Source organism: Callorhinchus milii, unplaced genomic scaffold (genome assembly GCF_018977255.1).
Source record: "Callorhinchus milii isolate IMCB2004 unplaced genomic scaffold, IMCB_Cmil_1.0 Scaffold2, whole genome shotgun sequence".
Taxonomy (NCBI): domain Eukaryota; kingdom Metazoa; phylum Chordata; class Chondrichthyes; order Chimaeriformes; family Callorhinchidae; genus Callorhinchus; species Callorhinchus milii.
Genome location: NW_024704743.1, coordinates 94,542,327 through 94,557,672, shown reverse-complemented (window position 1 = coordinate 94,557,672; position 15,346 = coordinate 94,542,327).

Sequence of the window (15,346 nt, the reverse complement as noted above, 5' to 3'; positions counted from 1 at the left end):
TCAGCTCTTAATTCTGTCTGATAATCCAATGCAGTACTGGAAAATTAAGTCCAATATTTGAGTTGCCATCAGTCAGAGTTCAAGATCCTCGTCCTCGCCTTTTAGACATTCCACGGCCTTGCTTCTTCCTACCTGTGTGACCTGCTAACACCATGTCAACTTGTCCGCTCCCTCCGCTCAGCAAGCTCTGGCCTGCTCCAAGTCCCCTGCCCGGCCCACCCCATTATTGGCAGTCGGGCCTTCAGTCTTTTTGCCCCCGCCCCTTGGAACTCCATCCCACAGTCCCCTCGCCTCGCTCACTCCCTTGCCTCCTTCAAGGCACGTCTCAACATCCTCCTCTTCGCCTTCAGCCACCCTCCTACCATCCCTGCCCTCCACCACCCCTTATCCCAACCGTCTGCTTGGGTCCAAATCCCTGACTGTCCAGCACCTTGGGACGGCCTCCCAATGTGAAAGGCGCTATATAAATATAATTTGTTGTTGTTATTGGATGAGATATTAAAGTGAGACCCTGTGTGCCTGTTCAGACGGAGGTTAAAGATAAAAGTTAAAATACTATTTGAAAAGACAAGGTAGTTACTTCCAATGTCCTGGGCCACAATTCTTCAAATAAATTGTGTGAATTATTCTTCATAGTTCTTTTTGGGACATTACTGTACACAAACTGGCTGCTACATTTGCCCACAAAACACAGTTTGAGATGTTTTAACGTAATAATGTGATATTATCAATTGCAATCATTATTGTACAGAGTAAGACATTAATCTGCAATGTTCCAAGACAGTAGTATATCTCAGGGATGAGATCTTCTTGATCTTGTAATTTATTTACTCAGATCAATCCTTTGCAACACTATGGAGAGGAGGATTCTCAGTTTATTGGTAAATGTATTGACCTTGGTTGCTGAACAACTCATCCAACATTGCCCACTCTGCTGTTGACCTACAATGCACTTTCTCACTATCACATTACACCACCAAGATTGATAAATTTACTGACCAGCAGAGAATGAGATGCATCTGCTCGGTCACAAGACAGGTACATTTACTGATAATCAAAGAATAAACCAGATGTGTTATTGCACATATCTGATATACCTTGCTGCATATATCTGATATATCTTGCTGCTGTCGTTACATAACTGAAATAATGAGTAGAACATTATATAAAAAGGTAGAGTAGATTTAACTGCATAATTCTTTGCTTTTGGAAAATACACATAAAATCCTCATTTTATTTTTTACTTGTATATTTATGCTGCAATTCATGCCAATGGGATAAGTTATTTCACAGGAAAAGCATGCAGTCACTCAAATTCTATAAATTGGTTGCTACCAGACAACTGCCATTTGTTTTATGTCAGTATGTATTAAAATGCCTCCTTGCAGTCACTTTACCATGAACAAATAAATTGAGGTACCATATTAGAATGTAGAAATAATCCACAATCCACAGGATTTGAGAGCTAAGGATGCAACAACAACAACAATAAAAATTACATTTGTGCAGCCGCTTTCACAACGGGAGGACGTGCCAAAGCTCTGGACAGACAGAGTTTTGGACCCGAGATGGGGGTCGGGATTGGGGAGGGCAGGGGGGGGGAAGCAGGGTGATCGAAAGCATGGTCGAAGAGGAGGGTCTTGAGATGGGTCTTGAAGGAAGCAATGGTAGGGTCAGGCGGAGGGACTGTGGGGTGCAGTTGATAAATATCTATAAAAACACATTGATAAACACAGGAAATAACATAAACGAGTGAAAGACTCAGATAACGATCACAAAAGTACAGCAATTTATTACACCTGGTAGAAGAAGGACTGCAAAATTAACTGCAATTATATATCTCAAGTTCTAAAGGTCATTTTCCATGTCTATGTCTTGGAAAATCAGTGACTTTTACTTAATTAAAAGTCCTTTTGGTTACATCATATCTGTCGTCTCCCGAATAGTTGTTACAAATAAAAATAGTTTTACTGAAGACTGTATGTTCTCTCAATAATCTGACATATCTCAGGGATTCTTTTAAAGCCTTGCAAATTAACACTCAATACATGTAAGTGTCCCAGATTGTAAAATCAGACTAACACACAGAGATTGCAATGTTCTAGGCCCCAAGATCTGCTTTGCTAGAGTAGCCTGTTAAACCCCCTGTACACTACTGCATGTGAATACTGAATTTGCTGTGAGGTAGGGTTTTTAGAGGGTGTTATCAATGAGGCAATGCTGATATTCAGCATGACTGGCATTGAGGGTTTGAAGGACAACCAGTGACAGAGGGTTTAAAGAAGACAGTCTTCGGCAGTCATTGATGTTATTCAGTGTTACATTTGGTGACTGAGGGTTTCAAAGAGACAGTCTCAGGCGAGCAATGCTGATGTACAGTATTATACCTGATGCAGAGGTCAGTTTCAGACAGACAATGATGGTGGGAGTGAAACACTGGGATACTAAGATTGAATGAGGGTTAGGAATCCAGGATAAGCATGGCTCAGGTAAATGAAGGGGACAGTGCTGATAGGAATTTCTTGAACATTAGTGAGGTCCAAACTCAGATTTTCAAGATGACTGCATGAAGGAGAAGGTAAGGGTCTGGATTGTAGTGATTGGGGGGTGGGGGGGGGGGGGGCAGAGAAGGAAGGGAAGGAGGAGGTAGTGGGTATAAATTTAAATCTTCAATGATTTATTACAGATCATTTGTTTTACATAGTCTAAATAATTTCCATAGTGTTTGTTGATTTTAAAATGAATACTCCAAAATCTTGGTAATATCAGTAATAATGAAAATATAGCAAAAGGCAAAATGTGATTATTAAGCAAAACCAGTCTATAAAATGTGAATGATTGGTTTAGTGAACTCAAGCTATCAAAATTACTCCTGTTTGTGAGCTTCCTACACTTGACACTTGACAGTCAGCTTACTTTTCACAAGATATTATTACGATGTTCCAGTTCAGTTAAATCCCGGTGAATATTTGGCAAACCTCTGCATTAACCACAACTCATATTTTACATCAAATGAAGCAAAGTCGTTTCATTCCGTGTGCACCAATTTATCTCTGAAAACTGTTGTGAAACATTTCCTCATGATTCATAAAAATAATTTGAGAATAGGATTGCTTCAGAACATTTGTGGAACTATTCTTATATGTTACAGTGATATCTGTTATGTGCAGTGTTCCAGAATTTGTAGTTGAGTTGCAGAACAGAAATGTCAGAAATCCACAGTAGGCTAATTAACATCTGAAAGATTAACTGTTTGAGCACAATCCTTCATCAAAACTCCAAGTGTTTGCACGGAGAAGTCACTGCACAGGATAAAGGGCAGGAAATAAGTGAGAAATAAGTTACAAAACGATTACATTTCGGAGGGAAGCTTGGTGGATCCCTGACAGATTGTGAAATGCTGTTAACAGGAGGTTGCGGAACAAAGAAAAGCAGAATGTGTGGGTTTCCAGTACAGCTCCAAAACAAATGTGTGGGGTAGCAGAGAGGTCACAATCATGTTTATGGATCTAATAGAAATATTCAGTGAAGCCGTCTCCCAATCTGAACTTGGAGTGTCAGCCAGGTTCAGTTGGTAATCCTCTCGCCTCTGTGTCAGAAAGTGTCAGAAGGTTGTGCTTCAAGTCCCATGTCAAGACTTTGAACTCACATAATCTAGACTGACACTCCAATACAGATGAAATATAAAACCAAGATGTTAAATCCCAGCTGCCTGTTCAGGTGGACGTTAAGAATCCTATGACACTACTTTCAAGAGAAGAGAGTTTCTCCCAGTGGCCAATAGATAAAATGAATCATTGACTTCAAGGCTGTAGGACATTGCTGTGTGCAAATTGTCTGTGTTCACATACACAATAAACAATACTTTACAGTAAATCCTATGAAGCGTTTTGATACTCCTCCTGATATGAAGGACACTATTTAATATGCAAGGATTATTAATATTATTATGATGAGGACTGAACTCACTGCACCCAGTAACACTGTACACCTATAATACTGTACCACTGTACCCAGCCTCCTGCTTGTCCCTCACGCTTTCCGCTCTACCATTGGAGGTCGCGCATTCAGTCACTACACCCCGAAACTCTGGAACACACTCTCTCCACCTACCTTTTCGACCACCCCCACCTCCCCACCGTCTCAACCACCCACCCCAGCCTTCACAGAGGGCACTATATAAGTGCAAATTGTTGTTGAATACAGTAATGCAAGATAGGACAGGTGAATTGTTGTCCACTGTTGTGCAAAGGGATGGACAGTAGTTTGGGAAGAAACAAGGGCTTGGGGATTGCACTTACTACAATTGCAAGAGAATACATCTGAGTGATAATGGAATGGGGGAAGAACAGTCTTTCACGAACGAAAAGAGAGAAACCTGGCTGGTGCGGTGATTATGCTGTCGATGATAGGAAAGCGGGAGACAATCTTGGAGTTTGGAGGTTGGTTAGATGGAAGGGACAGACAAGAGGGGCTTTGTCACTATTATGATTGAAGGGAAAAGGAGTGAAGTTGGTGGTTCAGAAATTGGGTCAAAAGTAAACAGGATGCCATGATGAAGGATACAGTGATTGACAATAAAGGACATTTCAGAAGTTCTAGCGCAGAAAGTAGAATCAAACTAAATGCTGGGGAAATGGAGAAACTGAGAGAATTAAATGAAGTATTGAAAGAAAGAAGAGTGGGAAGGAGATGTTAAGCAGCTGTGGGAGTTTGTGGATGTATAATTGATGTTGATGAAAAGGTCATTTACCTTTAGAAAGGTAAAGAGTCCAAAAAAGGGAGGAAAGAAACAGATCCCCTCACTTACTTGTTTCTTATCTCAGATTTTCCCACCCACTCCAATCGACAGATAAATTTCTCCTTCCACTTATATCACCGTATCACCTTTGCTGCTACAGAACTTGATAGTTGGAATCCATAAATAATAATACTTATATTAATTATACTTATATTTAATATAGTGCACTACCACACTGAAGCTTCAAAAAGTGCTTTGTGGAGTTTTTCTGTAATGTGTAGTGATTGCATAGAAGGTAAACAGACACCAACCAGGGTTATAAAGTGGCACAATCATTGGTTAGTGCTTCTGCATTCACTGCACGTGCACACAGAAAGATGACATGATCTATCGGTGATCCAAAATTCCAGCTAGGAAACCAAATGACAGCATATTTATAGCCCTCCTGATTGGCTTGCGCCAGCACCTCCATACCTCAGGCTCTGGCAGCATTAGCCTCCATGGCTGCACACTCAACCTCACTAAGCCAGTCAGGAACCTGGGTATCTTGTTTGACCCTGAACTGTCCTTTCGCCCCCACATCCGCTCCATGAACGGCACTGCCTACCACCACTCCGCAACATTGCCAGACTCTGCCACTGAGTTACCCCTCAGGCTGCCGAAACTCTCACCCATGCATTCGTCACCTCAAGGCTTGATTGCGGGAACTCCCTCCTCATCGGCCTTCCCAACTCTTCCCTTCACAAGCTGCAGATCATTCAAAACTCTTCATCTCGTGTACTCTCACGCACCAGGCTCCGTGACCCCATCACTTCCACCCTCCCCGACTCCACTGGCTCCCCATCCCCCAGAGGATCAAGTTGAAGATCCTCGTCCTCACCTTTAAGGTCATCCATGGCGGAGTGATTGGGGGATGGAATTCCAGAGGTTCGGGGCAGAGTGGCTGAAGGCTCTTCCGCCAATGGTGGGACGGATGGGTTGGGGGACGTGGAGCAGGCTGGAGCCGGCTGAGTGGAAGGAGCGGGCAGATTGGTAAGGGGTTTGGAGGACACAGAGGTAGGGTGGTGCGAGGCCCTGGAGGGCTTTGTAGGTGAGGACCAGGATCTTGAACTGGATCCTTTGAAGGATAGGGAACCAATGGAGTCGGGTGAGAATGGGGGAGATGGGTAGCAGAGTTTGCTGCGGGAGAGGACACGGGCTGCAGAGTTCTGGATTATCTGCAGCCTGTGGAGGGAGGAGTTGGGAAGGCTGATAAGCAGGGCGTTTGCATAGTCGAGCCTGGAGGTGATGAAGGCATGAATAAAAGTTTCAGCAGCCTGAGGGGTGAGGTAGTGGCGGAGTCGAGCAATGTTACAGAGGTGAGGAAAGGCAGAGCTGGTCATGGCTTGGGTAAGGTGGTAGAACTAGAGTCCATTGTGAGTGTCAAGAGGGAAATAGATTAGTATATGAAGTTCAAGACTTGAAGGGGTATAGGGAAGGGCAGTGGGATTGAATGTGCAGTTTGCTCTGACTGCATAGCTTCCATTTGCACTGTAAATTTCTCTGATTGTAAGTTGATCTGATGACCTGGATGTCAGCCATTTTGACTCCCCGCATGCCAACAGCTTTTTTATGGATTTTTGGGCAAGTAAACGTTGGGATCCATTACCTTGATAAACAAATTGTGTAATAACAAAATGACATCCATCCAATTTTATATACTTCAGATGTATGGAAACACAAGTGACACGAGAGGTTTATTTGCCTCCCAAGGTTTTTTATTAACATTGTGCAAAACCAATTGAATAGCAGAGCATGGCATGGAATCTCTGGCATTAAGCAGTAAGAAAAAAGCCTTTTTGCAATGCTGCCAAACCCGAATCCTATCCTCATCCCAATCTCGATTCTGAAATTGCTGTACAGTATACGAGAAGACAGTACATGAGGAATCTTTCTCAAAGCACTTGACTGAAATTAGTTTGCCAGCAACAAACAATTTGTAGCAGGTACTGCAAGTGTCTAACATGAACAGCTTTCCACTTCTTATCCACATCTCAATCTGGAATGGGATTGTTTGCAGAATCTGGCTGTAAATACTGAACGGTAACTGTGACTTTGATGGTACTTTTGATGATACCTATCCAGTGTCTTTTAAAAATTCTCTCTCTGCCAGCAAATCCATCATTTCACCTTTGTTATTAGATGTCCAAGCAAAGTTTCATCTTGTAATATTAGGCCATGTGATCATGTCAGAGTTGAGCCAACTTTTAAGCAGTGTTTTGCTACACGGTGTTGCAGAGCAAGCATCCTGCTCTCTATATATAAACACTTAAAAGAAAAAGGAACTCTTATCTGGACTGCCATCAACAGTGATGAGAACATTTGGCTTTATTTCACCGCTGGAGTGCACATGAAATATTTTTTCCGGATGCCAAATCTTTCAAAATGCTGTCATCACTGAAGGCATTGCAATGATTCTACCATAGGCTGGATACACCAAATCTCTATTCACAAAATAAAATAAGAGTCCTTGCATTTAACATAGTTAATATATCTCCTTTTACATTCGGAGGATGTCTCAAAGTGCTTCATAAAACAGTGTGGTGACTGTGTATCTTGTAGGTGAATGCAACAGTCAATTTTAAATACCAATAATATTGAATTTTAAACAGCTATGAAGTGAATGATCAATTTTATCTGGGGGATTTTTGGTCAGGACACAGGGAAAACTCTCTTCGCTTGACAATCAACGCACAACAAATTCATGGTGTCAACTTGTGCTTTGATACTGTCACTCATTCATGATCAGGGAGCGAATACATGTAAACAAATACATAAATATTGTTGCCTATTTGTTGGCAGCAAAGGGTCCTAGCCCATAATTAGGTTATCACTTTTGAAATACTTTCTACATAAGCAAACACTAATGAGAAACAGGGATTCTCATTTGGGTTGTCATCAACAGTGATGAGAACATTTACCTCATCTCACCTCTTGAAGAATCAAGTTGTCAGCTTAGTACGCAAATAATATCCAACCCTGGTTGAAACTTAACTTCAAGGAACTTCAGTTTATTGTTTCAATCTGACTGTAGTCTGGGCATTTGGATATAATTTAGCAGGAGCTATTCTGTGTTTGCACTAAGTGTACTGGCACTATATTATTTTACAAGCATGTCTTGGTAGCAACTGCAGGTATATTGCTGATCTAGAGAGTGTACTATAAGTATAAGTAAGTATTTGAGTCAGGCATCTGATATTTGGCATAATTTCATTTTAGTCTGCCTTCTGTTGTTACAGCTGCAATTGCACTCGCTATGGCAACTGTAGTCTTGTGGTGCAGTGGGAATGATCTTCTGTTTGGGAACAACTCAACTTCCTTCACATATATTTTTTCAGTTTGGTTATGGCTTCGGGATTTTAAATAATAATAATCCTTTCATTTGATACGGTCCAATAATATTGAAATGTCTCAAAGCACTTTAGAGGCTAGTTATGTAAAATGTAACAACTGCACATTTGAGGGCAAACTCAGCAGCCAATTCGTTTGTAGGCAAACTCAGCAGCCAATTCTGTACAGCAATGTCCCGCAAACAACCAAGAAGTGAACATTTTTACCTGGAAAATTGTTGGGAGAAACTCACTTTTTTTTTCCAATGAACATTGCCAAATGTTGCCTGAACAGGTGGACAGAACCTCAGTTTATTGTCTGATCTGAAGGATGATAATGCTGCAATCACACATCACTGCATTGGAGTGTCAACTTTAACTATGAATTCAAGGTTCTGATGTTAGGGACCCATAACCTGTGGCTCAGAGTCAGAGTCCTAGCAACTCAGCCAGGCTGACACCATTTAATCCAATATGGTTTAATCCGATTTTCAGAGTCATAGCCCCATGGAATAAAACAACAACAACAAATTACATTTGTAGAGTGTCTTTCATGTCAAGAGGACATCCCAAGGCACCGGGACTGTATCAATACAGCATTAAAACCAAAAGCTACTTGGCCCATTAAATATGGTATTTTTCTCCACATGAGCCACTTACAATAATCCCATTTCACTACTTGCTCTCCACACTCTTTTATGTTTCTCCTCTTTAAGCACCTATTTAATTCCCGTTTCAAAAATTTTATGGACTTTGCTTCAAAGGTTGTGCCAGAGAATTCCACATTCCAACCACCCTCTTTGGTTTATTATTATTCACCTGATCATACACCTTCATGATCTTGAAGATCGCTGACAGACCACCGTTTAACCTTCTCATCTCTAGTGAAAAAAGAACTAACTTCTCAAATCTCTCTTTAAAATTGATGTTTTTCACCTCCTTCAATCTCTTCAGTCTATTCGGTTCCTTTCTCTTTGAATTTAGGATCTTTCCAGCTTTCCTCATTAAGAAAACTGAGCTCTTTCAGTGTGTATGTAGCTTTACATCTTAAAGTCAAGTAACCTAACTAATGTCAACTATAAATTTTGCTTGGAATTCAGATGACCACTCTGGTCATTATTCTTGCTGCCTTTATTGAACTCTTATTTTAATTCAGTAACACAAATCTCACATTTCTTTGGACACTTGCATATCCTGCACTGACTGTCTAATATGAAGTGCTGTTGCTATTGGAGGTCGGATAAACCTTCCGTTTGAATAGCGCCTTATCACGGCTTTGAGATGTCTCAAAGCGCTTCACAAAATATATTGTAAAGTGAATTGACTGTATATTTTGTGGGCAAATATAAATAAAGCTTTTGAGCAGAAGTTCATGAATCTAACCTTCACTGTCTTTGTAGTGGCACTGAGACATTCAAGCTTTTGCTTCAGTTTATCCAGGTTGTCTTGAACACCTGGTTTTCTCACTAATTGGAATTTTTTTTTATTTTTAACAAGTGAAGAATGATGGGAGTGTACCTTAAAGTGAAAGTATTTTCCTTCCAACTACCTTCCCTGCCGCTCACTATTACTGTTCTTACTGGTTCTGCAAAATGGAGTCAGAGCGTTGATTCTGTGTGAAAACTACCTCTTTTTACAGAACATTTGTTTTGGGTTACCTGTGCCCTGCTGCCTTTCCTTCCCTCCCTCAAGACTTTTTCAACAACTTTCCACAAAATCTGTCAGCTACTTTTGATTTGACGCAAACAATAGTTTACAAATGGCAGAGATTACTGAACATTAGCAATACTGTCTCATGCTTTTTAAGTTATTTAAAACATTGTGTACCTTATTTGAAATATTGTGTGCAAAACTTTGGCGCTTTACATTGAAAATGGTCTTGATGCTTGGGAGATAGTTTGGGGAGCAACAACAAGGATTATTCTGGGACTCAGAGCTCAGAGATTTGAAGTTGTTTTAATAATGATAATAATCCTTGCATCTGATAAAGCGCCTTATTACCTCTTTGAGCCGTCACAAAGTGCTTCATAGAATATACTGTAAAGTGCAGTGACTGTGGGCGAAACGTGGAGTCCTGTAGCTCAGTGGTTAGAGCACTCGCTTTGCAAGCGAGAGACCTGAGTTCAATTCCAGGCAGGGCGAAACCTTGGGCAAGTTTCCTTACTCCACACGCCTAATAATAATCCCTCCAAAAAACCCAAAACAATAATAAAATTGGACATTTTCAATCTACGACTGTTGTGGGACATTGCTGTGCGCAATTGGCTGCCGCGTTCGCCCACAAATATACAGTCAATTCACTTTACAGTGTATTCTGTGAAGCGCTTTGGGATGTCCTCCTGACGTGAAAAGCGCTATATCAAATTGAAGGATTATTATTATTATTATTATAACGTGGCAGACAATTGTGCACAGCAGTGTCCCAAAAAACGTGGATTGAGTGACCAAATTATTATTTATTCATTACTGTTTTTTTAAGAGAATATTACTCCTGGAAAAGCGATTTGTCAATTGACTAACAACCAGGTTTCTAATTACTGCTAGGTAAACAGAAGCATGTCGAGTAAGGAAACTTGCCCAATGTTTCGCCCTGGCCGGGAATTGATTCCAGTCCTCTTGCTTGTGCATCGAGTGCTCTAACTACTAATTTACAGGATTCTACAGGGTTTCTTTGAGGGGTGGGGAGGAAATGAAAAGTACATCATCCAGACATTGAAAACGCTGAGAGGCATGATTTAAGCAGATTATTCAAATTGGGCAGAATTATTATTACAGTAGAACTAGAAAAGACAAGTTTAAAATTAACAAGCTTCAACCATAACAAGCTACAAATACATAGTCACTACATTTCACAGCAACTCCTGTGAAGCACTTTAGGATGTTTCAATGATGTGATAAGGCACTGTACCAAAAGCAAGGATTATTATTAAGCAAGTCTTAAGATTAAAAGAATATAAAGCAGTTGAATATATAGGAGACAATCCCAGGAAAAAAGTAAATGTTACCGTGCCAATTAACTTGGCACAGTATCATTTGCTTTTTGTCCTGGGAGTGTCTTCCATATGTGCCAATTAACTTGGCATAGTGAAACAACTGTAACGATAAAAGCAAAATAAACATTTGTCTAAGAGCAGGGCTGACTATTATAGGGACAAATAATGACTGAGATGGTCAAATACCCAATCAGATATGATGATTCTGGTAATGCTGGAGATTGGATGCCATCATCAGTGAAGGGCAGTAAGTCTAGTTTCAAAAGCAAATATCAAAAGAGACGTTTTGAAGGAGGAAGAAAACTCTTGGCACAAGTCCAGTTTCTTGTCTTTGACCATCCTGTTCAGTAACCTGCTACAGCTGTTGATTAAGCTCTGTGTGAAGGATCGATTCCTGGTGCACATCCTAAAATTGTTCTTCACAATCCTGAACCAGTGATCTCTTGTTCGGCCTTATTGGCGTATCTGAAAATATTACTCAGAGTTTTCTCAGTCCCATTTAGCACCTTACAACAGAGATGTGAGATAGACTAATACTCCAGAATATCTTCAATTATCAGCAAGTATTCATGCAGAACTTTTCCCTCAGTACATTGAACAAGTGTATGTTCAAGACAGTGTATCTGATCTGTGAGATTGATGATTTTTTCTTATTCGCTGTATTCTTGTACACAATGCTCGCAATGATAAATGGGAGCAATACATCAAATGCACAAAATAATCCAACAAGAAATGGACTGCAGTACTTGTAACCTTGCAGCATTTATTGTATTTCAAAATACTCATGAAGTTGTGGCAACTTAAAAGGTATTTCAACAACAACAACAAATTACATTTGTAAAGCGCCTTTCACACCAGGAGACTACAACTTGCATTTATAACACACCCTTTACGTAGGATGACATCTTGGAGCACTTCACGGGTTTGGACGCCAAGTAAGGGAAAACGGGAAGAGACAGGAGGATTCACCATAGGCCATTTCATATAAAATATAGTGTTTGAGTGACCTTACAATGGGACTCAATTCTGAATAAACATTTGTTTCCTTGTGCATTTGGGTAATGCAATTTGATGGGTGTTCCATGGTTGTTTTTATTGTATTACAAGAAAAAAAGTGAGAATTAAATAAAACCCGTCACAAAAATCAGCTAATTGTCTCTAAACAGAATCTCTGATCAATCAGAGGAACACAAGAGGAGCTTTGTGTACGAACTTCCAGTTACTATGCCAACAACCAGTTGCTGTCAGCAGCACCTCCAGAAGTGTGTAGATCCTGATCAATGGGTAAATAAATTGTTCTGCAACTGTACTGTTTTTGGTGGTGGGGTGGGGAGGAAATACACACAATGGCAATAGACTGAAAATATCCAGGTTGTTTGAGACTTTGTATCACATGATTATCACGAGCTGATCTATCTAGATAACAAACACACACCAAACTAGATTTATTAGTAAATTGAAATGTGCCTCACTAAGAGTAATTTCAAAATGAATTCAAAGAAGAAAAATAATAAGAATAATCATTACAACTGATTTTCGTGTTGGGAGAAAATCTCAATAGCGCTTTACAGGATATTCTATTAAGTGTAGTGACCGTGTATGTTGTAGGTAGGCGATTGCAGCAGTCAGTTTGCACAGAGCCATGAAGTGAATGACTTTTATTTTAAAGGGTTGGTCACTAGAACACCGAGAGAAAATCCCTTCTCTATTCAAGTAGTGTCTTGGGATCTTTAATGAACAGGCAAGCAGAATCTTGGTTAATATCTCATCTGAAGGATGGCACCTCCAACAATACAGTGCACACCAATACTGTATTGCAGTATCGGTATCGGCTTAAGGTAGATAAGTTTAAAGTCCCATTGTTGAGGCTAGAAAATGGGACGTTTGGATTCCAAGCTGGATTGCTTCCAACTGAGCCAGGCTGAAACATAAGTCAATGAATGCAACAATCGCCACAAACATGATATGTTACAATATGTATTTGATCAACTGATGTTTTCGGAAACCGAAAGTGAAAGGATTCATTTCCCAAAAAGAATCTTCATTGTTACTTTGTGCCACAAGATTTTCTTTAAAAAAGGGTCATTTTTAGCACCTCTTGAAAATAATAATAAATAAAACTGCACAACACAAATAATGAACATTTTGTCATTATTAGTTTTGCTATGCTTGTATATTAAAAGGTAGTAGTAAAGATAACAGAATCTTTGTGAATATTCTGGGCAGATTTCAAATCTTGTGCAACTGTGCAGTGTAATAGATTTACCGGAATGGAAAGCTCTCACAAGGATTCACAAGTGCATTTTTAAAGCCCAGTCTGTAATGACTGGTCTTTCAATTATGCTCTCAAGCGTTCCCTTCACATTTGGGTTTTTGTCTGTACAGACCTCAATCCACATCAATGAAAGAAAAATCTACTTTTTTTTTACAAAAAAAATCATTCACACTCATTGGTAAAATGGGCAGACGTGTGGCAGATGAAGTTTAAGGTGGAGAAATGCGAAGTGATGCATTTTGGGAGGAAGAATGAGGAGAGGCCATATAAGCTGATGGTACAATCTTAAAGGGAGTGAAGAGAGAAACTTGGGAGTTCACATAAGTAAATCTTTGAAAGTGGCAGAACACGTAGATAAAACTGTTAAAAAGCATACGGGATACTAGGCTTTATAAATAGGGGCATAGAATACAAAGGTCAAGAAGTTATGATAAACCTTTATAAAACACTGGTTAAGCTCAGCTGGAGACTGTGTTCAGTTCTGGGCACCACACTTTAGGAAAGATGTCAAGGCATTGGAGAGGGTGCAAAGGAGATTTCCAGGATGGTACTAGAAATGAGGAACTTCAATTACCAGGAGAGCTAGAAAAGCTAGGATTATTCTCCTTGGAGCAGAGAAGGTTGAGAGGAGACTTAATAGAAGTTTTCAAAATTATGAGGGGATTTGATAAGGTGAACAAGGAGAAATCATTTCCACTGACGTGCAGGTCAGTAACCTGAGGACACCAATTTAAAATAGCTGTTACAAGAAACAGAGGGGAGGTGAGGAGAAATGTTTTCACACAGCGAGTTGTTCTGATCTGGAATGCGTTGCCTGAAAGGGTGGTGGAAGCCAATTCGATAACAACGTTTAAGAGAGAAGTAGATAATTATTTGGGGTGGACAAGTTTGCAGGGCTATGGGGAGAGCACGGGGGAGTGGGATTGATTTGGATAGCTCTTTTCAAAGAGCCGGCACAGACATGATGGGCCGAATGGCCTCCTCTGTGCTGTATAATTCTATGATTGTATGATTTTATGATTCACAGAGAGAGAGAGGACTTTCGGAAGTGAATGAGGAAACCATGATCTTGCAGTTGATGTTGTTGGAACTATCACATTCAAGTCATACAGTAATTGGTCTCGAATTAATCAAATGCAGTAAATCAACTAGCGATGTGATGTTTCATTTGTAACCAACAATCAGAAATCAAGCCTACATCTTGAATCGGAAAGTATCCCAATAATTTTTCTTTTAAAAAAGTGCGTTCAACACAATAGCTGATGGTGACTTTATCGCTGTGCTTTTGTATACTACCAACAGGTGCTACAAAGAGTCGAAACCAACCTGCTGAATGGTACCAGGTGGTATTGGAGAGCAATTGTTTACATGGGGCTCAATGAGCCCCACCAGCTGCTTGGTAAACATTGTACGTAGGAGGTTCAAATCACACAGCCTTCTGTCTGCTGCTTTACCTGTCACTGCAATTTGAAACCATTCACAAATCAAATTAGTATTCCTTTAAATATCAAAACTGCCACAAAATCTCTCTTGTAATTTCTGGAAATCAGTTTAATGTTACAATGTAATTACATTTATTTATTGGTTGGCCAAAACTGCTGGAACAATATTCAGTGTAGCTTAAAGCAGAACATTTTTGAGACTTGCTGTCTGTGATATTTAGTATTTCAGGAAAGGGACTCTTTGAAGGGTGTTACTCTGTTTAGTGCAGCAACAGCAGGCTTACTTATACTTATAAACAAGTAAATGTTTGGTCAGTTTCTCCATTACATTTTTCGTACCTTGAAGGTTAAAACATAAATGTAATCAAAGGAGAATGAGAAGCAATGGATGGCCTTATCAGTGGATGAAAATAATTCAAACCATTGGCTACTGTGTGAGATCAATGGAGGGAAAGGTCTTGTTGGCGCTCACCTTTCGAAGGCTAATGTAATAATTATTGGATATTAAAGAGAACATATTTTGAATC